The 27,083-nt window shown below is 39.3% G+C and overlaps 1 protein-coding gene across 1 annotated transcript in view; it reads right to left on the bottom strand.

Annotated features, from left to right (window-relative positions):
* GRM7 (glutamate metabotropic receptor 7) overlaps positions 1–27,083 on the bottom strand; it is a gene marked incomplete at its 3' end in the record, with an annotated part of 1,084,681 nt that overhangs the window by 246,221 nt on the left and 811,377 nt on the right. The window lies entirely within an intron of this gene.

Here is a 27,083-nt window from a genome sequence, read left to right as displayed (position 1 = left end):
TCTTCATTGGGTCTAGGCCTTTTCAGCGTGTCTGGAGCAGGAATCTTTTTTGAAAAAGATAAAATCCATCATGAATCCATACTGCTACTCTGAATTCAAATTCCGGACTACAGGACTTGTACTTAACTTGACACTCCTACACCTCTACCTCATTTTTTTTTTCAAGAGGAAAATTCTGGTTCTTACTGACACCATTCTAACTATTTATTTGCTTGATCCCATAATACACAAATAACATTCTTAGAATAAATGTCTAACCAACAGTCTAAAAATGTAGTGGAATGAGCAGCCTTGGCATATATGTCTTTTTCAATTCTTACCGGAATATTTTGGTGATTTATTCTGAGAAACGGGATTGCTTTGTTCAAGAGTCAATCTGTATGTGTTTTTGCTAAATACTGGCCAATTCCCCTCTAATGGGTTTGTACCATTTTGTTCTCCCACCAGCAAAGAGAGAGAGTGTTCATTTCCCAACAACTCTGACAACCAAGTATGTCCTCAAACTTGGATTTCCGTCTGTCAGCTAGGTGAGAAATGCTACCACAGTCTATTTTTATTTGCATTTTTCTTACTATAGGGGAGGTTGAACATCTTTGCATATAGTTAAAAGCTACTGTATTTCTTTTCTGCAAACTGTTTTTATAAAAATTTGGTCATTTTCTTCTCTACTTTTAAAAGCTTTTTATTAATTAAGCATATTAAGTCTTTGAGATTAAGTTGCAAATATTTTTCCTAGTTTGTTATTTTTCTTTTACTCACTTTAGGTATTTTCCAAATAAAATTATATTAGATTAAAAGATGTTTTTCTAAAAAAAATTATCAATTTATTTTCTTCTTATTGCTCTGGATTTTCAATCATGGTTTGAAAAAATGCTCCCACCCCAGGCTACAGAATATTCCATCTGTGTTTTCTTCTTGTATAATTTTATTTTTTAAACTTAGATATCTCATCCACTTGGAACACATTCTGGTATGAAGAATCAAAATTTTAGCTTTCTCCATATAGCTTCCTAGTTATATGCCAGTTCATCTTTTCTCACTGATTTGAAGTGCTTCCTTTATTATATATTAAGTTTTCCATGCATAATTAGATCTATTTCTGGATTTTTAAAATTTGTTTCACTGTTTGGTTTGTCTATTCGTGGGCCAACAGTACAGCTTCAATTATAAACTCTTTATAACATATTTTAATAACTGGTAGAGTTAGCCCCTCTCTCACCATAATTGTTCCTTCTCTTTCAAATTCTATGTTGACTTTTCTTTATTTATTCAAATGAGCTTTATTAACTACTAATCTATCTTGAGAAAAGAAAAAAAAAATACTTGATGTGGAGTTTATGCTGTATTTATTAATCAACTTAGCCAGAACGGAAATTTTTACAAAGGTGAGAATTCCCACGTGTGTCTTTTCATTTGTTCAAGGCTACTGTTGCTTCCTTCAGTAGTGTTTTAAAATTTTTTCTCACATAGGTTTTGAGTGTTTCGTGGAAAGTGAGCCTTGGTATTTCACTTAGTTTTGCTATTATAAATATGGTTTTCTTTGCTAAGTATTTCCTCTGGTTTTTGGTTGCATACATAAAAGTTATTCTTTGTTGTGGTTGTTTTATTATTTTTCAACTTTCTATCACAAAAAATTTTAAATACAGAAGAAGGTTGAAAGAGTTTTACAGTGACCTCACCAACTAGATTCTTACATTAACATTTTACTACACTTACATAATAAGGCAATTCATTTTCTAATAATTTTATAACCTGCTACTTTACAAATTTCTCTTATTTTTTAGAGTACTTAAAAAGGCAATCTTGATGGCATTATGACCATTCTAAAATATATACTATGAAACGTGTTCAGACTAGTAATTCAGGAGAGCAGTTTCTAGCCTGCATTCATAAAGACATTCATCTCAGAAAGAATGCCTTGAAAAACAAGTGCAGTATTTTAAACAATAAAATATTCCATTATGTTTGAAACATTATAGGTTTTACCCCTCTCCTGAAGAGTCATCAGGTATGTTAGCTTATTAAGGGCTCTGAGAAACACAGGTACGTTTGTCTTTGGGGCTACCAGGACTTGAAAAATGTAGCCTTACATCAAGAAAATCAGAGCTGGCAAGTTAACAACAACAACAAAAAAGGCTAACTTTATTTCCCCTACTGTTGCAGATGCAACTGCGTGCCAAGGTCAGAGTCTCTGGTTACTCATCTAGCACCCCCACCTCCTCCCCTAACTGAAACCTGCTTCTCTTCAGGTATCTGCAGCCACCAAAGGAGTGAGGGGTTCAGGACCTCTCCTGAGCCTCACTGAGTCTCTCCTCATTTGTCTCAGCCAATCCAGTTTCCTCCTTGGCAAGGACTGATTTAGAAACAGGCATGGGTTACAGTTCTAGATAATGAGATGAAAGAAAAGAGTTTATTGGGTTCCACATATAAAATGATACAAATGAACTTATTTACAATAGATAGATTGTAAAATAGATCCGCAGACATAGATAACAAACCTATGGTTTCCAAAGGGGAAAGGTGGGGGAGGGATAAGTTAGGAGTTTGGGATTGACAAATACACACTACTGTATATAAAACAGATAAACAGGGACCTACTGTACAGCACAGGGAACTACTCTCAGTATCTTGTAATAACCTATAATGGAAAAAAACCTAAAAAAGAATATGCGTGTGTGTGTGTGTGTGTGTGTGTGTGTGTGTGTGTGTGTAACTCAGTCACTTTGCTGTATACCTGAAACTAACATAACATTGCAAATCAACTATATTTCAATAAAAATTTTCAGAAAAAGTTTATTGGGGAACTCCTGAGAAAGTTTATTTGCTCTTAAAGAGAGATGAACTCAACTGCATCAAAACAATCACACACCCCCAACACACACACACACAGACACACACACACACACGCACACACATTGCATTTACTCTAGTCATTTTGCAGTCCTGAGGCAATTACCCAGCGTACGAATAAGAGCAGAATAAAAATGTGGCAAGGATGTGAAAATACAATCGAGCTGTGGGTTAGCCAAGCCTAGAATTACCCTACTTTTTTTTTTTCCCAAGTGACATACTCAATGGCTTATCCATTTAACTACAGCTTGATACTCAATGTTTTCCAGGTTTACTTGAACACTACACTTCTTATTCATGTACCATTTTATAACATCTCAAGGGACTAGCGTAAGTACACCTTCTTCCCCCCAAAAGTGAGAAATAAAAAAGGGTAGTTTTAAGCAATATTTTTAACAATGTAGATTGAAATAGAAAAAAAAGAAAGCATTTTCAATCAATTCTCGGTTAACAGCTCCTTCTTTCAGGCTTTCTGATGAACTGAGATGTTGTTATATTCTTTTCTTGAATGAAGTTCATCCTTTTCATCACATTTCCCAGGAAAGGGTTTGAGGTTTAGATAAAATAAGGAGAACTCTGAAGCATTAATTATTTTTCATTTCTCCAGCATGCAAAGAAGTTTTCCTTTTAAAGTCTCCCGATTTTCTGATGTAATGTTATTTTTACCCAAATAGTTCAGTATTTATCTTCAAAACGCACACTCCTTTAAGCTTACGTTGAATAAATTTTCAGCTGCACTACGCAAGAATAATCTACAAGCCCCCTCACGACCAGAGTTTCTAGTGTTCGTTCTGCTGGTGAAGTCTCCTTTCTTTGAAACATCTGCTTGTTTTGCTCATTTTAACATACTGCTTTCTCAGAATATACGCCTTAGTTAATATGCATGAGCAAACTATCAGGGAGAAAAAAAAGGCACAGAAAACGTAAGAAATTACGGATCTGAAATTATTAATATAAACAATCCCACTGCAGTACGAAAACCAAAAGGAAGAGGACGTTGGGCATAGGCAGGAAAAAAACCAAAGATATTTGCTAGTGCGACCTGAAAAACATACCCAAACGGTCCTGTAGATTTGAACAACTGGCCCAGTGTTTACCATATGTTTCTATGGGAGTGATAAATTATAATTGGTGTTTTGATTTCACATATTAATTGCAGTTATTTGCATCGGGAAGACCTCTTGGAAGTTATATATGCTCGTGCTGACTGTGCTTTAAATGCTGCATTACACAAATATATTTTATTGACTGTAAAGCCACAAACTTAAAAATTTCTTGAGGCTAAAGTCCTGGGTAGTACTGTATATAATTAACTAAAATACTAATGCTTGGTTATACTGCAAATGATAAACACACTCATAAAAACAGGAAGAGAATATGTCACAGGAGCTCTGAAAATAGAGTCAGGGCATATATAGGTGCTGACAGAACTGCTAGATTCTGGGTAAAAAGGATGCAAGGAAAGCAGGGTGGATATCCTGGAACACTAGAAAATATTGCAGGGTTCTAAAAACGCTACAGTTACCAGGCAAGCCTTATTAAAATGCTACTGCAGTCCCTCCCATACTTTATTTAAAAAATAATAATAAATAAACAAATAACTTGGTTTACTGGATAACTTTTTTTCCCCTCATGGGTGTACCTTTTTCTTTTAAGATGAATGTCAATGGTAAAATAAGATTCTGTTTTATGCAAATTTGCCTTTTTTTTTTTTTCACAGTGAACACATTCATAGAATCTTGGGGTAACAACCCGTAGCAAGAAATACCAATTGAAGGAAAGTCAGAAGTTCTGCATTGAGACAAAAAGCCTTCACTGCTGCTGTGCCTCTATTTGGAGGTGAGGCTGAATGAACCTAGCAATTGTGAAGAGAACGATGGGCGTCCCTGTCACAGTACGACAGGCAGCCTGCACTTACTGTGTTCTTCCTGGGCACCAGGCTCTGCGCTAAGCACTTTTCATGGTTTCATGTTAAACCCTCACAACGCTTTCTTGGGTACCATTCCCCATCCCTCTGTTACTTCACTACACCTTATAGACCATCTGCTAAATTGTTCCGTCCACATCTGCACACGGAAAAGCGATGAACCTGGAGTGTTCCCCTTTGTTTCTTTCCATTTTCAACTTTAGTTTAGAGCCACAAATAATCTTAAAGTTCATGCTAGCCATGATTTTTACATCCTCTTACCCCCACCTGAAGGTTTCGCTTGCGTTTCCAGCAAGGAGGAAATGGATGGTTTTGACAACCACCATCATAGCCTTCCCTGACCTCTCCTTGGGTGGAAAAGTTAATGCCCAGAGAACCTGCCAAAGCGCGGGCAGAGGAACAACAACAACAGCAGCAAAACAACTGATCCTCCACCTTCGATGACAAAAATGTGACTGTAATTGAACCATTAACATCCTCACGTTCTGCAGTGAACACAGCGAGTCCTATGTTACAGACTCAGAAACAACTCTAGCAAAGGTATTAAAGAGTGTCTAGCCACAAACCCTCACTTCTAACCTTTTTCCATGCAGGATGTTTCCCAGAAGACTATTTAATCATCACAGCTGAGTTTTCTTCTACTCTTCTGTTTTCGATTTCCAGATAGGTGCAGGTAAAGATATATGCAGTGAGTCAAGGTGTGTGGGACAGGAGTAGGCTTTGCACAGTGCACACAGGGCACCAGATTGGAAGCAAGGAATGTTTTAGCCCCAAGTTTCACACCTCCCCCAACGTGTGGAAGGTGTTCTGAGAGACTGAGCTAAGGGCTTTATTTCCAAGAGCAGTCTGTTGTAGATAACGCCAGCCCGTTGAGCAAAGGTGAGAACAGGGCTTCTGAAACTCACACAAGAAACCTTGCTGTACCAAGCAAGAACAAGATGGGGTTTCTTAAACAAGTGCATGGATACAGTTTCCATTTCTCACCTAGATTTCTTCTCTTCTGATTTCTTAAGCTAAATTTCTGTTTATATAGTGTTGGTTGCTTCTTCAATGCAAACGGTAAAATCACTAGTGAACCAATCTCTCTGGACATGACTTCAAGATTAAGAAAAAAGATACTGCGATAGATGCCTGGTCTCGTAACCCATCCCTCAGCAGGAGCCCCTCCATTAATGAGGTTCTGCCCCTCTGAAATTCTGTTTATGGCATTCCAGGGATTGTATTTAGGTTGAACTTTCAGGATAGGGCGGTGGAGAGAGGGAGGGGGAGAGAGGGAGGGGAAGAAACAAAAGAAGGAAGGAAGGGAGGGAGGGAGGAAGGAGAAAAGAACAGAAAGAAAGGAGAAAAGAGTAAGAAAGATCAACCTGAACCTGACGAAGCTTTTGGATATATTAACTAATTTACATACAGCTGATTCATTGTGCTGTACAACAGAAACACAACATTGTAAAGCAACTACAATAAAAATTAATTAGAAAACCTAATTTATAGGAAGTAGAGAAAATAAAGAAACATGTAAATCAACATTGCAGAGATGCAGAAAACAAAGTCCAAATGTAAAAAATTCTACAGAAATAGTAATAAACTATTTTCTTCAACACATAAGTAGCAAAAGTTAAAAAAAGTGGAGAGAAACATTTAAAAATTTTTAAAAAGACTTAAGAGATATATCAAACAGATGTGGCATATGGACTTGGTTTAGATCCACCTGTAAACAAATCAATGATATAAAGACATTTATGACAGAAGGGAGAGACTGTGGGATGACGATGGGGAACTACTGCTTTGTTGGTGTTGGTGTGTGTGTGTGTGTGTGTGTGTGTGTGCGCTTCTTATATATTTTTAAGAGTATTTATTTCTTAGAGAACATACTGAAGTATTAAAAAAATCAGATGTCTGGGTTTACTTTGAAACGGCCAGAGGTGAGGGAGAAACAATCGGGGTACATGTGAACATAAATTGGCTATATATTGACTATTGTTGAGGTTGTGTGATGGATACATGGCGACTTATTCCACTCTTCTCTCTGCTTTTTGTTTTTGTTTGAAAGATCACAGGATGTCTGTAAAAATAAAAAGGAGAGAAGGAGGAGAAATAAGAAGGGGATGGATAAGGAGATGGGAAGAGGAGAGGGAGGGGGAAAAAGAACAAAAAGAAGAGTATTGGGTTGAAGAATAGGGGAAATAGGCAGGGAGGAAACAGAGGAGTTGAACTCAGCTGCCTGTAAGGGACACAGTACGTGCCAGACACCCAACTAGAACCAAGGGACACAGATATGAACACAAAACGCTCTCATGCATGTTCTCACTGTTCACAGCTCCACTCGGATGCTTCTGCTTAAACGCAGTTTCCACCTCTCATCTCAGGGCTGAGAGTATGACTCTGCTCCGCAGGGATTTAGGAAACGGCACACGCAGTACAGATGCTACGGCATATGGGCGGGGTCATCTGACTCCCGGGGTCCCAAGTCACTTCCTGGAAGCAAAGCAAGCATGTTGTGGGGATGGAATGATTTCATCTCACTGCCATGATGCCCCTTTGCCTTGTGAGATGCAGAGAAAAGGCGTAAGGGAGTTGATCCCACTACAGGGTTTGAAAGGACTTAGCAGAATCATCAGCCCAATGACAGTATAAATAAAAAGAAAAAGCCATGGTTTAACTCCATCTGGGTTCTGTATCCAGGGCTGGTGACTATAAATAAAAAGGAAAAATACGCATATATGTATGTTGAGCTCCCTAGAGGCAAGACTGGGTCCTAAACATTGCTATATACCCAGAACCCAAGGATGAGTGAATATCCTGGAAAGAAAAGGGAAATAATGAGCAAGTAGTTTTTGTAAAAAGGTAGAAAAGAAAGATTATAATCCTTCAGCCGGGAGAGCTGAGGGCTGACACGGAGGATTTAATTCAGGTGGCCAAATGACCCCAGACAAACGTGGAGAGGAAACAGTAGCACCCCGAACGCCGACGTTCGGGATCCTTTTTCTTAAACGGGGTTCTTAGGTGCCTAAAGACTCTACTTATCACCGTTTTCAGTTAAGTTATTCAAGTGCCGATGATAAAAACATTCTGTTAGCTCTTTTTTCAAGGCAAGATTAATTTTACACTCAATTTTATACCTATGTACACATACCTTACAACATATACTTTTGACCATTGAGTCATGATCATCAGAAGTGAAATAGTTTTCTTCCTACTGAACCCTAACAATATTCATAACAGAAATAAAGTCGATACAATTCTCGACTCAGAGGTTCTGAAGGCTCTGAGCTTCTTAGGAATGTCACATTCCATCTGTATTTAAAAAAGAGTAGAACAGCTAACCCGACAAGGAAAAACCCTTAACCAGGCGCTAACCAGAAACCTAAAACTGACATTTCAACAGTCAGAACACACTGGATGATTTGGCTAAGGAGCTACTAGCCACAGCCATGCTACCCCTGGAAGGAAATTAATTAAGTAGTATTGGATGAAACCCTTTTGTAGACTGGTAAAGAGGAGGTTCTTGATACAAAGTCTAGAAATCCAGACTTAGTTTAAAACACACGTAAGCCAGTATGATTTAATGGGAAAAAGCCCTTCAAAATCTCTGTATTTTGAAACCAGTGTGATGGTACCTCCGTCTCTCCTATAATCAGGGCAACCATTTCAAGAGCTACGAGCATGCAGACTCATATCACACAAACCTGGGTTGAAATTTTGCCTCTGCATTCATCGTACCTGTGACTAAATGGGAGCTATACAACCCTTTACCAAACCACTCGAACACGTTCAAGTTGCCTGGTATTCAGAGAGGGCTGTGATGAACAACAGCAACAATAGCTAAATTCAGTAGTTTCTATTCTCCAAAAACGATTCTAAGCACTCTACAGACATCATCTATTTCTCATAATCACCCTAGGATGAACATACGGTTATTATTATTGCCATTTACCGGTAAGGAAACTGAAAGTTTATTTAAATAACTTACCCCCAAAGTTACACAGACAGCAAGTGGCTAGTCAAGAGTTGAATCCAGTTGTCTGACTCTCAATTCAAAGTGTGAATATCTTTTTATGGTGATATATTCTGCATTTAGTAAAATGCTACGTCATAAATGAACTGCTCAATCAGTATTGACAAACACAAAGCAATACACAGAACGTTTTTATCACTCTGGAAAGTTATCTTGTGCCCCTTCACAATTAACCCTTCTCCCTCCACTATAAAGCAACCACTGATCTGTAATCTAACGTAAGTTACTTTTGCCTATTCTAGAAATTCATATAAATAGGACCATACAATATGTACTTTTCTCTGTCTGCTTTCTCTCACTCAGAAAAATATTTTTGAGATTTATTCAGTTTGTGGCATGTATCAAAATCTCATTCTTTTTTATTGCTAAGTATCATTCCACTGAATGGATAGATTAGAGTTTAATTACCCATTTTCCTTTTGATGGACATCCGGGCTATGTCTAGTTTGGGGCTTCTCAACACCTATGGACGGTCTGTGATTTCACCCGATGTGTAAGAGTTTAGCCTGTCATGGTTCTGTGGACACTGGCTGAAGATGTGAGACCCCTGGTTCAGAGCCAGGTACAGCAGGCAGCACGAACATAATGTTTGCTCAGAGCCCCCTCCTTACCACCCCCCTTGCTCAAGTCCAAGGTGGTGAAAGAGAGCAGTCCAGGTAGATGGTGCCCACGCAATGGGTTTACATTAGAACTTTCAAACTCTGAGCTCAGGGAGACTGAATCTTGTATAAAGGATTTCAAGCGAAGCTACCTGACCTTGGTTCCAGAGGGAGATATTACCTTTATTACACTGGCTAGTAAACAAACCATCCCTATGCTTCTTGACGATATGCTATCTGTATCTTCCAAGGCCAATGACTATATAATAATACCTTGAAAAGCTAATCAGTGCACCTGCTCTCAATATAGCAAAGGACGCCAATAGAGGATTGTCCCCCAATAGGGCAATTATGAATAAAGCTGCTGTGAACATTTCTTCACAAGGCTTTTATGGATATGTGTTTTTACTTCTCCTGAGTAAATACTTAGGAATAAGAGTTGCTATATTATAGGCTCATGCATGTTTAACTTTTAAAGAAGTTGCCATGTTCCAAAGCAGCTGCACCATTTTATTCTAATATCAATGTATAAAAATGCAGGTTTCTCCATATCCTCTCCAATATTTGATGTTATCAATCTTTTCCATTTTATCCATGAGTATTAGACCCTCACTGTGGTTTAATTTGCATTTCTCTGATGAATAATGATGATTTTCATTTTTTTCATGTGCCTATTGACCATTTGTATTAGACCTAGTAGTTTCCCTTGGCAAGCACCTTAGAAGTTCAGCATCCCAGGCTATGCAAATTCTCTACCAGAGTAGTACAAAAGTCCATGAGGCCACAGGGTTAATGCCTGAATGATGGTCAAATTATATTCTTTATTTTAAGAAGGGGGTGTAGCCAAGATGGTGAAGTAGGAAGACCCTGAGCTCACTTCCTCCCATTAGCACATTAAAATTATAACTATTTACAGAGCAACTATCAATAAGAACAATCTGAGGGCTAGAAGAAAAGATTTTCCACAACTAAAGATATAAAGAAGGAATCAAGGGACTTCCCTGGTGGCGCAGTAGTTAAGAATCCACCTGCCAACGCAGGGGACACGGGTTCGAGCCCTGGTCCGGGGAAGATCCTACATGCCACGGAGCAACTAAGCCCATGCGCCACAACTACTGAGCCTGCACTCTAGAGCCCGTGAGCCACAACTACTGAGCCCGCGCACCACAACTACTGAAGGCCACGTACCTAGAGCCCGCGGCTCCACAACAAGAGAAGCCACCGCAATGAGAAGCTCGCACACCGCAACGAAGAGTAGCCCCTGCTCGCTGCAGCTAGAGAAAGCCTGCGTGCAGCAATGAAGCCCCAACACAGACAAAAAGATATATTAATTAATTAATTAAATTAAAAAAAAAGAAGGAATCACAATGAGACAGGTAGTAGGGGTGGAGACATGGTATAGTCAAGACCCACACCCATCTGTAGGAGGCCAACGAATGGGAGGATAATCGTAATTGCAGAAATTTTCCACAAGAAGTAATGGGTCTGAGACCCACATTGAGCTCCCCAGCCCGGGGTCCTGCACCAGGAGGACAAGCCCCCAGAACACATGGCTTTGAAGGTCAATGGGGCTTGCGTATGGGAGAGCCAGAGGACTACAGGAAACAAGAGACTCTGCTCTTAAGGGGGATGCACAAAATCTCACACACTCTAGGACTTGGCACAGAGGCAGTAATCTGAAGGAAGCCTGGGTCAGAACCACTTACTAATTCTGGAGAGCCACCTGGAGAGGCAGGAGGTAAATTGGACTCCCACAGGGAAACAGATGCTAGCAGGAGCCATTCTGGGGAGATCCTTCTCCCATGAGGGCACTGATGCTGCAATTGCCATTTTGGAATCCTACCGTCTAGGCTATTCGTGCTGGAGGCTTACTTGCCCACCAGCTGGTAGGTACCAGTCCCAGGATTCACCAGGCCAAGCAGCCAGCAGTGTGGGGACTTGGCCCCACCAACCAGTGGGCCAATAGCAGTCCCAGGAGCCCGGACCTCACTGCTAGCCACCCTGGGACACAGGCCACCAATGGCCTGAACCAGCCCTGGGACTCCCCAGGCCACACAGTCATTTGCACTGGGACCCAGTCTCATCCACCAGCAGGTCAGCAGCCTCCACACGAAGCAGTTCCTGGCAGCCAACCAGGTCAGGGCCAGCCCTGCCTACCAGCATACCAATGGTAGTCAGCCCTGACACAACAGAAAGGTCCACCCAGCCTACACAGGGGGGCACCCTTAGAGCTCTGGTGACTATAGGGGAATGTGCTACTGGGTCCCACAGAACATCTCCTACATGAGGCAACCTAGCCTTACACCTAAAGGATCTAGGAAAAACAACAAACAAAACCTAAAGTTAGTAGAAGGAAAGAAATAATAAAGGTTAGAGCAGGAAGAAAGGAAATACATATTTAAAAAACCAATGAGACTAAGAGCTGGTTTTTTTAAAAGGTCAAATTGATAAACCTTTGATCACACTCATTAGGAAAAAGAGAGGCAGGGCCCAAGTAAATAAAATTAGAAACGAAAGAGAAGTTAAAACTGACACCACAGAAATACAAAGATCATAAGCAATTGCTAAGAACAATTATATGCCAATAAAAGCAACAACCTAGAAGAAACGGAAAAATTCCTAGAAATATACAATCTCCCATGGCTGAATCCGGAAGAAATAGAAAATATGAAGAGACCAATTACCAGCAATGAAAATGAATCAATAATTTAAAAAAACCTCCCAAAAAACAAATGTCCAGGAGTGAACTTCACAGTTGAGTTCTACCGAACATTTAAAGAAGCTTTAACACCTAATCTTCTCAAACTTTTCCAAAACATTAAAGAAGAAGAAATGCTTCTGAACTCACTCTATGAGGCAAGTGTCACCCAGATACCAAAACCAGACAAAGACATCACACAGAAAAAAGAAATTTACAGACCAATATCACTGATGAACAGAGATGCAAAACTCCTTAACAAAATGTTAGCAAACCAAATTCAACGGTGTATTACAAGGATCATAAACCATGCGCAAGTGGGATTTATCCCAGTGATGCACAGATGGTTCAATATCCACAGGTCAATCAATGTCATACACCCCATTAAGAAACTGAAGAATAAAAATCATCCGATCATCTCAATAGATGCGGAAAGAGCTTTTGACAAAATTCATCATCTATTTATGATAAAAATTTTTTCAACAAAGTGGGTATAGAGGGAACATACCTCAACATAATAAAGGCCGTTTATGATAAACCCACAGCTAACATCATGCTCAATGGTGAAAAGTTGAAAGCATTTCCTATAAGATCAGCAAAAAGACAAGGATGCTTACTCTCACCTCTTTTGTTAACACAGAATTAGAAATCCTAACCACAGTAATCAGATTAAAAATAATAATAGTAATAATAATAGAAAGAAGTAAAAGGAATTCAAAGTGGAAGGGAATAAGTAAAACTGTCACACTTTGCAGATGACATGATACATAGAAAATCCTAAAGATGCCAACAAAAGCTATTAGAACTAATTAATACATTCAGTAAAACTGCAGGATACAAAATTAGTATGAAGAAGTGTGTTATGCTTCTATACATTAACAATGAGCTATGACAGAGAAAAATTAAGAAAACAATCCATTTACAATTGCATCAAATTGAATAAAACACCTAGGAATAAATCTAACCAGGGAGGCAAATGACCTGTACTAGGAAATCTATGACACTGATGAAAGAAACTGAAGATGACATAAACAAATGGAAAGATATACCATGCTAATGGAATGGAAAAATTAATATTGTGAAAGTGATCATACTATCCAAGGCAATCTACATAATCAGTGCAATTTCCATCAAAATGGCAATAGCATTTTTCACACAACTAGAAGAAATAATTCTAAAATTTGTATCAAAACACAAAAGACCCCAAATAGCCAAAGCTATCTTGAAAAAGAAAAACACAGCTGGAGGTATCACACACTCTGATTTCAAACTATACTGCAAAGCTACAGTAATTAAAACAGTATGATACTGGCACAAAAACATACCCATAGATCAGTGGAACAAAAGAGAGAGTCCACAAATAAACCCATGCTTATATAGGCAATTAATCTACAACAAAAAAGGCAAGAATATACAATGCAAGAAAAATAAACTTCTCTATAAATGATGTTGGGAAAACTGGACAGCTACACGCAAAAGAATCAAACTGGACTACTCTCTTACACCATATACAAAACTAAACTCAAAATAGGTTAAACTCTTGAATGTAAGATCTGAAACCAGAAAACTCGTAGAATAAAACACTGGCAATATGCTAACTCTTCCACATTGGTTTTAGCAACATTTTTTGGATATACCTCTTCAGGCACATGAAACAAAAACAAAAATAAAGAAATGAGGCTACATCAAACTCTAAACCTGTTTTGCACAGTGAAGGAAGCTATTTTAAAAAAAGGCCGTCTACTGAATGGAAGAAGATATTTGCAAATAGTATATCTGATAAGGGGTTAATATTCAAAATAAAGAACTCATACAACTCAATATCAAAAACAAACAAACAACCTGATTAAAAAATGGGCAGAGGACCTGAATAGACATTTTTCCATAAAGACATACAGATGGCCAACAGACTCATGAAAAGATGCTCAACCTCACTAATCATACAAGAAATGCAAATCACAAGCACAATGAGGTATCACCTTACACCTATCAGAATGGTTATCAAAAGACAACAAATGATAAGTATTGACAAGGATGTACAGAAAAGGAAATCCTAGTATACTGGGTGGGAATGGAAATTGGCACAGCTACACTGCAGTCTTTTTTTTTTTTTTTTTTTACAATAGCCAAGATATGGAAGCAACCTAAGTGTCCATCAACAGATAAATGAATAAAGAAGATGTGATACATAACACACACAGACAAAGACAACACACCCAATGGAATATTACTTAGCCATAAACATGAGTGAAATCTTGTAGATGGACCTACAAGGTATTATACTAAGTGAAGTAAATCAGATAGAGCAAGATGAATACCATCTGATATCACTTATATGTGGAATCTAAACAACAACTGAACAAACAACTAAACAGAAACAGACTCAGATACAGATCCCAAACGCGTGGTTGCCAGACGTGAGAGGGGTGGGGGGACGGCTGAAATAGGTGAGGGAGGTTAAGACGTACAAACTTCCAATTACAAAATAAATGGGCATTAGGGGTGACATCTACAACCTGAGGAATAGAGTCAAGAGCACTGTGGTAACTTTATATGGTGACAGATAGTAACTAGACTTCTCAGGGTGATCATTTTGCAACGTACACAAATATCAACTCATTATGCACCTGGAACTAACGTAGTGCTGTAGGCCCACTATAATTCAATTTCTACATATATGTATAGGATTCATTTTTGACTTATCATATAAACTGCAGCCATTAAATGATACTTTGTAAGACCACGGCAACCCAAGTTCTAAATGTAGTTGACCCTTTGCCACTTCATACATCTTGTAAGGAGTCACTTAGAACATAAGGTCTCTTTGGTGGTTTCTAAATGAGCTAAAGGAAGCAGCTTATAAGTTGTTTAAATCGTATTCTCCTAAGGTCATAAACTTTTTATAGGAAAAATTTATGTGTAGTTCTTTTGTTTTTGTTTTTGTTTTCAGTGTGATGTTAATCCTTTCATGCCAGGCGGATCCACTTCCATGAGTCACTGCTTTCAACAGTAAAGCAAAATGCTTTGGTTCGAATCCCAACGCTGCTAGACACTAGCCAAGTGACTCTGGGAAAGCCACTCATCAGACCGCTGTGAACTTTGCTTTTATCTTTCCATTCGGGCGACTATAAATATTATCAGCTCTGCCAACTCTGCTGAGTTGTAGGGATGATCAAATGGCACAGGGGACATTAAAACAATTGAAAGACTCTAAAGTGCATCTCATAAAAAAGATAAATCAGTAACCAAACACATGGAAAAAATATTTCACCTTGCAAGTTTTCTAAGAAGTGCAAATCAAAAGAGAGGTAACATTTTAGTAGTTTTGCCAGTGGCTGAATAAATTAGTGCAGTCCTTTCAGAAAAGTTTGACAACACATTTCAATTCTCCGGAAAAAAATGTCTACTCTGAATCTGTAATGATAAAAATAGGTAATGTGTATTTTACTATTGCTTCTCTAACGCTCCCTGTATGTCAGGCATTGTACTAAGCACTATACTTGGACAGGTGGCCTTGAGCAATGAGGGGACTAGGGATGCCAACCCTTCACACAGTTGAAAATCCGCGTGTAATTTATAGTCGGCCCTCTGCATCCGTGGTTCCTTGTCATCCTGGATTCAACCAGCTACGCATCATATAGTACCCTAGTGTTAACTACTGAAAAAAATCTCCGTAGAAGTGGATCCACGTAGTTCAAACACATGTTGTGCGAGGGTCAACTGTATAAGCTTACTTAGTGCTTCTCCTCAAAACACAAAACTGTCTTTGGTTATTATTATCATCTACATTTTACAAATTAGGAAAGAGGGCGCAGAGCTGCAAGGTCATTTGTGCTAGGCTTCATAGCTAGGATGGGGCAGGAAGCACAATTAAATTTAAGGTGATTTGGTTTCAAAGTCCTCACTCTTTACTCCTCCATTTAATAACTTCTGGAAGTTCATCCTCAGAAAGTAACCCCAAATAAGGAAAGAGCAGGAGGTCTTAAGAGGTCTTCTGCATGTGTTTTGTATATACTTGCCAATTTTGGAAGTGATGTAAGTAAAGATTCAGCAAGTGATAGCAAATAAAATCTTTCGACTATTACATACTACTTAAAATAACCGAGAAAACTAACAAGTACAGTACTTATGATCCACAAAATTAAAAAAAAATTAAAAGATGTCTCAATTTCTTATTATCGCCATGTTAGGGTTATAAGATTGACAGAATTTTTGGTTCTGCCCATGGTAGCATTCTAAGGGTCCTCAAGAACTATAAAAGTGGTATGCAGAGGTCTCTTTCTTATGAATGGCAAGACCAGGGTCAGGAATCCCAGTGACATCATCCCAAATTCTTTCTTTCCATGAGTGCTAATGAATAGGACAGAGCCAATGAGATAGAATTCACTATTTTAATAAAAGTTTACGCACTCTGGTGTCAAAATCAGAAGAAAGTTAGACACAGGTGAACAATCAGATACGCTGTCCCCAGAGAAGGGAAGTAAGGTTTTAGAGGAGCACATGCTCGGAGTTTATTACATTGCAAACTTTCTCCATCAGAGGACTGAAACCCCTTTCAAGGACAATGGCTTTTCCTTTGGCCATGTCCTTCCCCTACTTATGGGTAGGAAAGCAACTCAATGATTTAAAGGCAGACAGATATACACTCCCTCCGTTGGCCAAATCAATAGAAGACAAACCTAGAGCCCAGAGCTCCTTCCAGACACCCAAGCTTAGAGCAGACATCCAAGCAACAACAACAACAACAACAGCAGAAGCCTGTGGTCACACATGTCATTTTTCTTTTCTTAGGCGCCACAGCGGTGGCTAGTGCAGTATCCTGAATGTTGTGGCATCATTACACCAAATTTGCTATGAGGTGTCTACCCAGGAGGGCAGCTTAGAATGGAAGAAACAAATAGTAACAAACGGTTTCTGAGGTGGCCAGATCTGGGTATGGATTCTTTCTGACTGAGCGACCATGAGCGCGAGGTGGAATTGGGCTCCCTAAGCCTTGGCTGCCACTTCCTGCTTGGGCAACGTGTACCTTCCCCTGCTTCCATTTTCTCATTTATAAAACAGTGGGGAAAAAAAAAAAAAAACCCAGCTATTTCAGAGGGTGTGGTAAGGATTAAAAGAGTTAAGATTTGTTTCATTTTCCTCAGCTAAAAACTGAGGATAAGGAAAAGACAGTCTCTTCAGCAAGCGGTGTTGGAAAAGCTGGACAGCCACACGTAAATCAATGAAGTTAGAACATATCCTCACCATACACAAAAATAAACTCAAAATAGCTTAAGGACTTAAATATAGACACGGCACCATAAAACTCCTAGAAGAGAACATAGGCAAAACAAAATTTCTGTCTCTGACAGAAATCGTACCACTGTTTTCTTAGGTCAGTCTCCCAAAGCAATAGAAATAAAGGCACAAATAAACAAATGGGACCTAATCAAACTTACAAGCTTCTGTACAGCAAAGGAAACCATCAACAAAATGAAAAGACAACCTGCATACTGGGAGAAAATATTTGCAAATGATGCAACCGACAAGGGCTTAATTTCCAAAGTATACGAACAGCTCATACAACTCAATAACAAAAAAACAACCCAATCGTAAAATGGGCAGAAGACCTAAATAGACATTTTCTCAACGAAGACATACAGATGGCCAACAGGCACATGAAAAGATGCTCATCCTCGCTAATCATTAGAGAAATGCAAATCACAACTACAATGAGGTATCACCTCACACCAGTCAGAATGGCCATTAAAAAAGTCTACAAACAACAAATGCTGGAGAGGGTGTGGAGAAAAGGGAACCCTCTTGCACTGCTGGTGGGAATGTAAATTGATACAGCCACTATGGAGAAGAGTATGGAGGTTCCTCAAAAAACTAAAAAGAGAGTTGCCCTACGAGCCAGCCATCCCACTCCTGGGCCTATACCCAGACAAAACTCCATTCGAAAAGATACAAGCACCTTTATGTTCATAGCAACACTATTTACAATAGCCAAGACGTGCAAACAACCTAAATGTTCATCGACAGATGAATGGATAAAGAAGATGTGGTGTGTGTGTATGTGTACATATATTTGCTGTACAGCAGAAAGGAACACAATGCTGTAAAAGCAACTATACTTCAATAAAATTTTAACAAATAACATAAAATCGATAACCAACAAGGACCTACTGTAGAGCACAAGGAACTGTACTCAATATTTTGTAATAACCTACAAGGGAAAAGAATATATGTATTGAGGATCATTATCATTTACGTCAAGTGCTTAATCTGGTAGCTAGCACATGGCAAGCATTCAGTAAACATTAATTATTATAATTACTTTTCAAAAGACTCTCAGAATGAAAACCTTAAGCGTAAAACTTGCAAAAAGCTAAAGTTTTTGTTCGTTTAGATGTGTATTTGTCGACTTTTTTGCAGGATGAGAGACAGTCATTTAAGTAAGGACCTAATAAGCACTGACTATTTAATAATTTTTATTACTAAGGTTTTGGCCTTGGATCTAATTTCTTCCTCATAGCATGCAAAATGCAGCAATTCTTCAGTTATGAGAATAACAATAATCAACAGAGGGAAGGATACGGTCAAAGTTGGGAGGCTGATGCATTCCTTAGTCCTCTGTTCCTGTGATACTTTTAAAAGGCAGGAAGGGCTTATATATTACAGTTTATTGGATTTGCGGGGTTTCACATTTTTACTTAAAATGGAGAACTTGTCAACTCAAATAAATGCAGATCTTGCTATTTTCTTTCAGGGTCTTGTAGATGCCAACATAATGGACTTATGAAACATTTAACACGTGCATTGCAATAAATCCTACAAAACCCCTGATTCAATCCGTTTGCCCAGGCTGATTGTCCAAATGAGAGATTCTGCTTCGGTGCTTGTGAAGGGCAGCCAGCTGGGCTCCCCAGGAAAACATAGGCACGTACTACCTGCCCCTCCTCTCCCAACTTGATCAACTGCATTGATATATTTTGTGCAGATTTTTGTTTTATGCGTGGCAAGTAAAATTAATTCCTCAACAACTACTTCTGAAACTTCTACTCTATGCCTGACCCCAGCTCGGACTGGGGACACAAAAAAAGGCATAAACAAAAAAGTGAATGCCTGGTTTCACTGAGCTTGCAGCTGAGTACAGATGGAACATCATGTACAAAGGCCCTGTGATAGCAAGAATCCAGGTGTCTTTACAAAACTAAAGGCAAGTCAGAGCTGCAGCAGAACGAGACGGGGCCCTGCCACAGGGGGCCCTAGAGACCATGCTGAGAGCTTGCCTTCTTCTCATGAACAATGTATGGACACTGAGATGCCTTAAATATTGGGGGTAGCAGGATTAGTCTTGCAAAAATTGCTAAAAATAGCACCAATTTAGGTTTTGAGCCGTTCTTCAAATTCAATAGCACTTCTGCAATCTCAAAACTTGTTCAAGGAAAGAGAAAATCTGTTGACATACAGTCCACGCCGGAGGCATGATTTATGTAGGCACGTTAACAGCCAGGCTGACAGATACTTGAAGTCCAATAACTATTTGTCCTAATGATTTTTGTACACTTGTATCCACAGAAGAATTGCTTTGGATTAGCTCTTGGCATAGTTTTCTTTTGAGTTGTCCATGGTTTCTTCAAAATGTAATTCTAAAGTGTAGCCATTTGTCACAAACTTGCCGGAAACTTGCTTGTGACAGTTGCATTTTTCTCAAATGAAAAAAGCAATAGCATCTTGTAATTCAACATTTCCCTTCCATGGTAAATTGCCCAATTGTGCCAGAGCAGCAGACTACTTTGGTAGCTCAGTTTATAACTGCTACTCTGATATTGATATGCTCTCCCTTAAAAGTATTATTTTGCACTTCATCCGGTTTCAATCTCCACCATCTGTTTCGATAAGGCTGCAGGACTGTTTGCCCCACCCTAAAAGGGCAGGAAGTCCCATGGGAAGGAGATACATTCCCAGAGAATTTTATAGTCCTGGCTGCAATTCCCTGTTGTAAAATTATGCTGCCTATGAGACAGGGAATGTGATTTTGTGTCTTTTTTCTTGGTACAAGCTACTAACTTTTCATCAATATAACAAAGTTTGAAAAATACTGCCCTATTTTGAGCTCAGGAGAGGAGAGAAGAAACAAGGTCAACTCACTTCTCCACTGCAGCTGTTCCTAAGTGAGGACCTGAGGGATCAATCCAGGATCATAATCAAAGATGTTCTACAAAAGAGCCCTTATGGGGCTGGGTGTCAGCAAGTAAGGAAACTGCTGTATGAACAAAAACATAAAGTGACCCCCAAATGAGAATGTGCCTACTCATGTTCCAAGAATCTAGGAAGGGAACTAGGCATCAGAGGAGAAAGAGCACAGGGAGAAATCATCCGCATTTATCACGTGGTTGACCCCTCTGAGCCACATCTTCCTCATCTGTATAATGGGTATAATAATCCCTTGCAGACAGTCAGAGCTGTGGTGATGATTTCTATCTTTTCCTGGAACAATTTTTGACTGTTGTTTTCTACTTTAGCCTCCTATTTGCTTTCTCCACAGCACTAATCATAACTTGCAATTATTTTATTCATCTACTTTTGGTTTTCCGCCTTCCTCCTGGGCTGGAATAGAAGCTCGCTGAAAGCAGAGCCCGTATCTTCCTCCCAGCTCAGTTGCTAGCCCCGTGCAGGTGCTCGACACACATTTGTGAAATGAACAAATGAGGAGGGAGAGAATGCATGAGAAAACAATTGCGTGCCATTAGTTATTGGGATTATTTTTCTCGTTAGCAAATACGCTCTCAAATACGTCACGGAATTGCTCCAAAGTTTGGTTTTGTTTTAATCTGCAAAAGGAGGAGGATACGTGTCATGTTTATTCACCAGGCTGATAGGGGCATCACACTGGATGATATAAACACATAAAAGGATACTGATCTGTGTACAGCACTTTATAAGGCCAAGGATGTTTAAGGCAAAGGAAGAACACAGCTGAGTATGACAATAAAAAAGGATAGGCAATTTGAGTCATGGGGGAGATGCTTTTTTTAAACAAAGCCAAAGGTAACTTCAGTCACCACAAACATCCATCGCAACGACGGCATGTAAACCCACTGCACGCAAACTGTTACCACTGGGCACCGTTCTATTGAATCCTTGCGAGCCATCCCATGTAGTAGGGACTATTGTTATCCCCATTTTACAGATGAGCAAATAAGGGGCTGAGAATGTTTCAGTGACTTGCCCATGGTGACAGAGTAAGGGAAAGAGCTGGGATTCACACCTGGGCAATTGGCCTCTTCGAGTCTTAACCATTTTTCAAGAGCTAATTAGCGTGGCTTCATCAGGCAGCTTGAACACGTGCTTCTACATAATAGAGCTATGAGCACCCAGGAAGGGTGCTATTAGACGATGAGGAAATGGGAAGTCTTCCCATGTGGTCACCACATACCTGATCTAGTGTGACTGGAAAAACTAAGACAAAGTGAGAAGTCTCTCTCGAAAGTTTTATCTGGGTTTATGTGTCTGGTAGATATTTATCTTGTGAGCATATTTTTATTCTCTAGAAAGATGAACATGATGCTGCATACTCTGTAAAAGCCTCAAATGGTTTTGGTATCCATATTTCTCTTTGGAAGAAGTAAAAGGGGGGAAAAATGAAACATCTGTATTACTAGAAATGCTTCCTAAGGAAAGCTATATTCCAACCTAACTTGCTTGAGGATACTTGATTAAGTCATGCAACAGCCCTTTCTTACACCTCCTAAAAAGCCTGTAAGCAGCCAATTTATAATACGTACATCGCTTAGAAGAGGCACTTTGCTTACAAGGACTGCTGCTGAGAAGGGGCTGAATTCCCCTCACTCGGGAATTCCTTCTCATCAAGTGCGTAGCCTGACAGACTTCACGAAATACGGCAAGGCCGTAACTCCAATCTTTAAAGCCACTGCCTCCTGGAGCTAATGAGGAAGAAATGACACACAGCTCAGATAATTATGCCTTCTAACGCTTATGGAAATGCTTTTTGCCTGGATATCCCTGGGCTTTCAACTTGGTGTTCCACAATCGGGCCTGATTCTGCGTAGAATCCAAGCCAGCTCCTGTCCATGCCGTGGCGGCTGGACGGCAAGAGGAACCTGAGGAAACATGGCCTGAGCTAAAATGGGGCGCTGCTGAAGACCCCCCTTTATGCTCTGGAGGGTTGGTGGCAGGAAGAAAAATGCATTTCCTGCAGGGTCCACCGATAAATATCTATTTGAGAAGGCTGACGATAGCCAGCCTCTACCTTACACGTCTGGTCAAGATTTGAGAAAATGAGCTTTATGAACTTACTGCTACGCTTGCGATATTTCATAAGCCTGTCCTGTCATCCATGACTCTTAGGCTTTGGTTGTACGGACACAGTGGTGTAGGGCAATATTCTTATATATTCATATATTATTGGAAGCTACAAAGCTCTTATTCTTTGCTTTTAAGAAGTTTGTAAGAGAACACTAAAAAAGTAAAATAAAATAAAAAGATTGACTTGAGTTTTAAGTCCAGTATCACGTGGTCAATATGAGGCTCTGAGCTTCAGAAGTTGGAGTCCTGGAGGATTCAAGACATACAGTGCAGGCCATACGCAAAAGAATTAGAAGGATATGGTTAGATCTAAGTTGGTCTCCTCCCTCAACCTGTAATAAAGACAGTTAAGAATGGAAGATGAGAAGAAAGAGACTTACAGGGGAAGCCTGTAAGTTGCGTGCGGGTGTGTGCCCCTGGAAAGGGTCCTGGGCTCCAACACCTCCCCCAGCACAGGCTCAGGAGGGCTGTAGAAGCCATCACAATCAGAGCTGAGCCTGGAGGAGCCCTGAGGCCAGGATCAAAAGTCCATGCCGTGCTCACCTCCACATCTCCACTCCTGAGGGACGGTATCACATTCCTGGAGAAGGATTCCCGGACAGGAAGGAGGCATGGATAGAGGCCAAAGGCCCAGAGCAAAGGGACCTCACAAACAACTCCAGGTCCCTGGCCTTGACAAAGTCCTCTGTAAATGAGGTTCCACCACACTGACTGGGTGGAATGGACAACTCTACAAAGACTGCTTAAACTTCTAAAATCACTGAAATGGAGGGGCAAAACAGAGTTATAGGAAACAATCACAAGTCATATTTTTTGCACTACGGGTTTGGTGGCCCGAGAGCTGTACTTACTATAACGTAACCATAGGAGAGGCTGTAGTGTCAGCGCTCTCAGAAGCGAGGCTGGTCACATCTTGCTTATCTTCTCTCAAATTTATCAAGTGTTATACTTGACATATTTGATGCTATGCTGCCCACTGAAAACAGGCTACCTTTTTGTTCTTCAATTCCTTTAGAAAGATAACTCTACTGGTTTTAAAATAATCAAAGAAGATAAAATTTCATATCTAAGTGAATTAAAAGTAAAGCCAGAGAAATAACATAGCATTTAATATGATTTAATGTTCCACTAAAGCCTTTTTTCGTCTATTACGTATGGGAATCCAAAGTCATACCCATAATCATCTTTCATGGACACGGGACTTTTATTCAATACTTTTATTCTGAAAAGTATTTAAAATGAGTTTTCCAAGAACAAAGGAGACTTCAGATGTGAATTCAGATGATTCTAATTTGGGGAACACTATATTCATTAGCATTTCACCTAGCTAAATTCTATTAGTAAATTCACCCAAAGAGCTGCTATAAAATGCTGTACTGCATCCACAAAGCCTTTCTGAGACGATTCTGAGACATTTAGTACTTATTTAATGTTCATTTTAAAAATAAATGAATGATTTAACATAAAAAAAATCTAATAATTTGGCTTATATTTCCAGTTTCCACCCAGACAGAAGCCAGTCATTGCAGAGGCAGGTAGTGGAAGACCTAAGGATGATGGTAGGAAGAGAAACACCAAGCAAGATGCTGATGTCCAGAGATAAGGCCGCGAATCAAACATTTAATGAAGAACCATATTAACACACAGTCCATAATGAATGCTCCAGGCAGATTAAATCATAATTAATCTTCGTTGACCCTCGGTTTAACAAAGCGCAGAGGTGTAAAAACGCATTTTACTTTGCTTCTCATCAAAATGGCTTCAAAAAGTCTTAGAGCAACAAAGGGTGAGACATTATTTGTCTATAACATTTTGTTGTGGATTCCTTAATCGTGCTGAATAAATTAGGTCTCACAATACAACATCTATTTAACAATTAAAGGTCAATTCAGAATAGAATAATAAAATGACAGGGAGAACTAATTAGTAGACTCAAATTTTTCCACACATATATTCTCAGAGAACTTGACTCACTTAAGTCTAATTCCTTTGTCCTGATAGTTTAAAAATTATACAGGCTCAACTGGGCCTGGGTCCCAGGTGAGGATAAAAGACTTTAGAAATACACGCTTTATTCACTAACAGCATTTATTAACAGGATTTTGCCACCCCCAAGAGAGTGACCTTTACTTAAACTATTAGCTTTGACAAGTGAGGTGAAAAGAAAAACACAGCTTAAGGATACTGACCTCCCAAAACGTGGACATTTACCAGACTATACTCTTTGGCCCTTGCTATCTTTCCACAGTAAATATTTGTTGATTAGGGACTCAAAACAAAATCATATTTGTTTACTGTGTGAGTTGAAAGCACTAGCAATGGAATACGTCTTTTTACAAAAAAAAAAAAAAACCCACAAAACAAGAAATATGTCACCAATTTATTCTTCCTCTATCATCCCAAAAGGAAAACAAATCTCTGAAAGTCAAGCTGTCCCTTCATGGAATAATGGATTTCTAAATGCTGAGTTACTTGTTTTCAGCAAAGAGATAATTCCGCAGAATCAGTATTCAGAGTGGCATTTGACAGGACCGTAATGTTAGTTAGACAAATGTCTGTATAAGCCGTAAGATGTGACAGAGTGATAATTTTTACGGACTGCCATAGGCAAACACATTCACATTCTCAAAACCTTCTGAGTTCAAAGAATGGGTCTGGGAGCAAAGACCTTGGGGATGCTACTAACCACATAGGGATACAGCACATCAGGGATAAAACTGTACAAAAGTTGGGACATGAGGTACTCAGCAAGTCCAAGCTCCTATAATGCTTGGCCACACTCTACATTATGGTGCTGAAATTCCATAAGCTTGGGGCCTCATTCCATTCAGAGCATAAAGTTGAATAACGCTTGCCTACAAACTTTCTGATACCTTAGTATATTGCTATGCAATGTGCGCCCCAGTGAAAATCTCTGGTATGTATTTACGTGCTGATTCAAATCCCTGGCTTTATTTGCCTCCTAGAATTTGGTGTACATCCTGATTTTCCATAGGACTGACATAAGGCAATAGGATCTTCATGAAACACCACCCTGCCCTGTAACTGCTTTCAGCCCGGAAGAGCAGATAATTGCCATTACTGAGCTATTACTGTGTCCTAGTATCATTTTAGATCCTTTTTTTTTTTAACATCTTTATTGTAGTATAATTGCTTTACAATGATGTGTTAGTTTCTGCTGTATAAAAATGTGAATCAGCTATACATATACATATATCCCTATATCCCCTCCCTCTTGCGTCTCCCTCCCACCCTCCCTATCCCACCCCTCTAGGGGGTCACAAAGCACTGAGCTGACCTCCCTGTGCTGTGTGGCTGCTTCCCACTAGCTAACTATTTTACATTTGGTAGTGTATATATGTCCATGCCACTCTCTCACTTTGTCTCAGCTTACCCTTCCCCCTCCCCGTGTCCTCAAGTGCATTCTCTACATATGCGTCTTTATTCCTGTCCTGCCCCCAGGTTCTTCAGAACGAATTTTTTTTTTTTTTTTTAGATTCCATATATATTTGTTAGCATACTGTATTTGTTTTTCTCTTTCTGACTTACTTCACTCTGTATGACAGACTCTAGGTCCATCCACCTCACTACAAATAACTCAATTTCGTTTCCTTTTATGGCTGAGTAATATTCCATTGTATATATGTGCCACATCTTCTCTACCCATTCAGCTGTTGATGGACACTTAGGTTGCTTCCATGTCCTGGCTATTGTAAATAGAGTGGCAATGAACATTGTGGTACACGACTCTTTTTGAATTATGGTTTTCTCAGGGTATATGCCCAGTAGTGGGATTGCTGGGTCCTATAGTAGTTCTTTCTTTCATTTTTTAAGGAACCTCCATACTGTTCTCCATAGTGGCTGTATCAATTTACATTCCCACCAACAGTGCAAGAGGGTTCCCTTTCTGCACACCCGCTCCAGCATTTATTTCTTGTAGATGTTTTGATGATGGCCATTCTGACCAGTGTGAGGTGATATCTCATTGTGGTTTTGATTTGCATTTCTCTAATGATTAGTGATGTTGAGCATCCTTTCATGTATTTGTTGGCAATCTGTATATCTTCTTTGGAGAAATGTCTATTTAGGTCTTCTAGTCATTTTTGGATTGGGTTTGTTTTTTTGATATTGAGCTGCATGAGCTGCTTATAAATTTTGGAGATTAATCCTTTGTCAGTTGCTTCGTTTGCAAATATTTTCTCCCATTCTTAGGGTTGCCTTTTGGTCTTGTTTATGGTTTCCTTTGCTGTGTAAAAGCTTTGAAGTTACATTAGGTCCCATTTGTTTATTTTTGTTTTTATTTCCATTTCTCTAGGAGGTGGGTCAAAAAGGATCTTGCTGTGATTTATGTCACAGAGTGTTCTGCCTATGTTTTCCTCTAAGAATTTGATAGTGTCTGGCCTTACATTTAGGTCTTTAATCCATTTTGAGCTTATTTTTGTGTATGGTGTTAGGGAGTGTTCTAATTTCATTCTTTTAAATGCAGCTGTCCAGTTTTCCCAGCACCACTTATTGAAGAGGTTATCTTTTCTCCATTGTATATTCTTGCCTCCTTTATCAAAGATAAGGTGACCATATGTGTGTGGGTTTCTCTCTGGGCTTTCTATCCTGTTCCATTGATCTATATTTGTGTTTTTGTGCCAGTACCATCCTGTCTTGCTTACTGTAGCTTTGTAGTAT

Source organism: Stenella coeruleoalba (genome assembly GCF_951394435.1).
Source record: "Stenella coeruleoalba genome assembly, chromosome: 10".
NCBI lineage: Eukaryota > Metazoa > Chordata > Mammalia > Artiodactyla > Delphinidae > Stenella > Stenella coeruleoalba.
The sequence above is the reverse complement of the archived record's forward strand: the minus strand, read 5'-3'. Positions and strand labels throughout refer to the sequence as shown.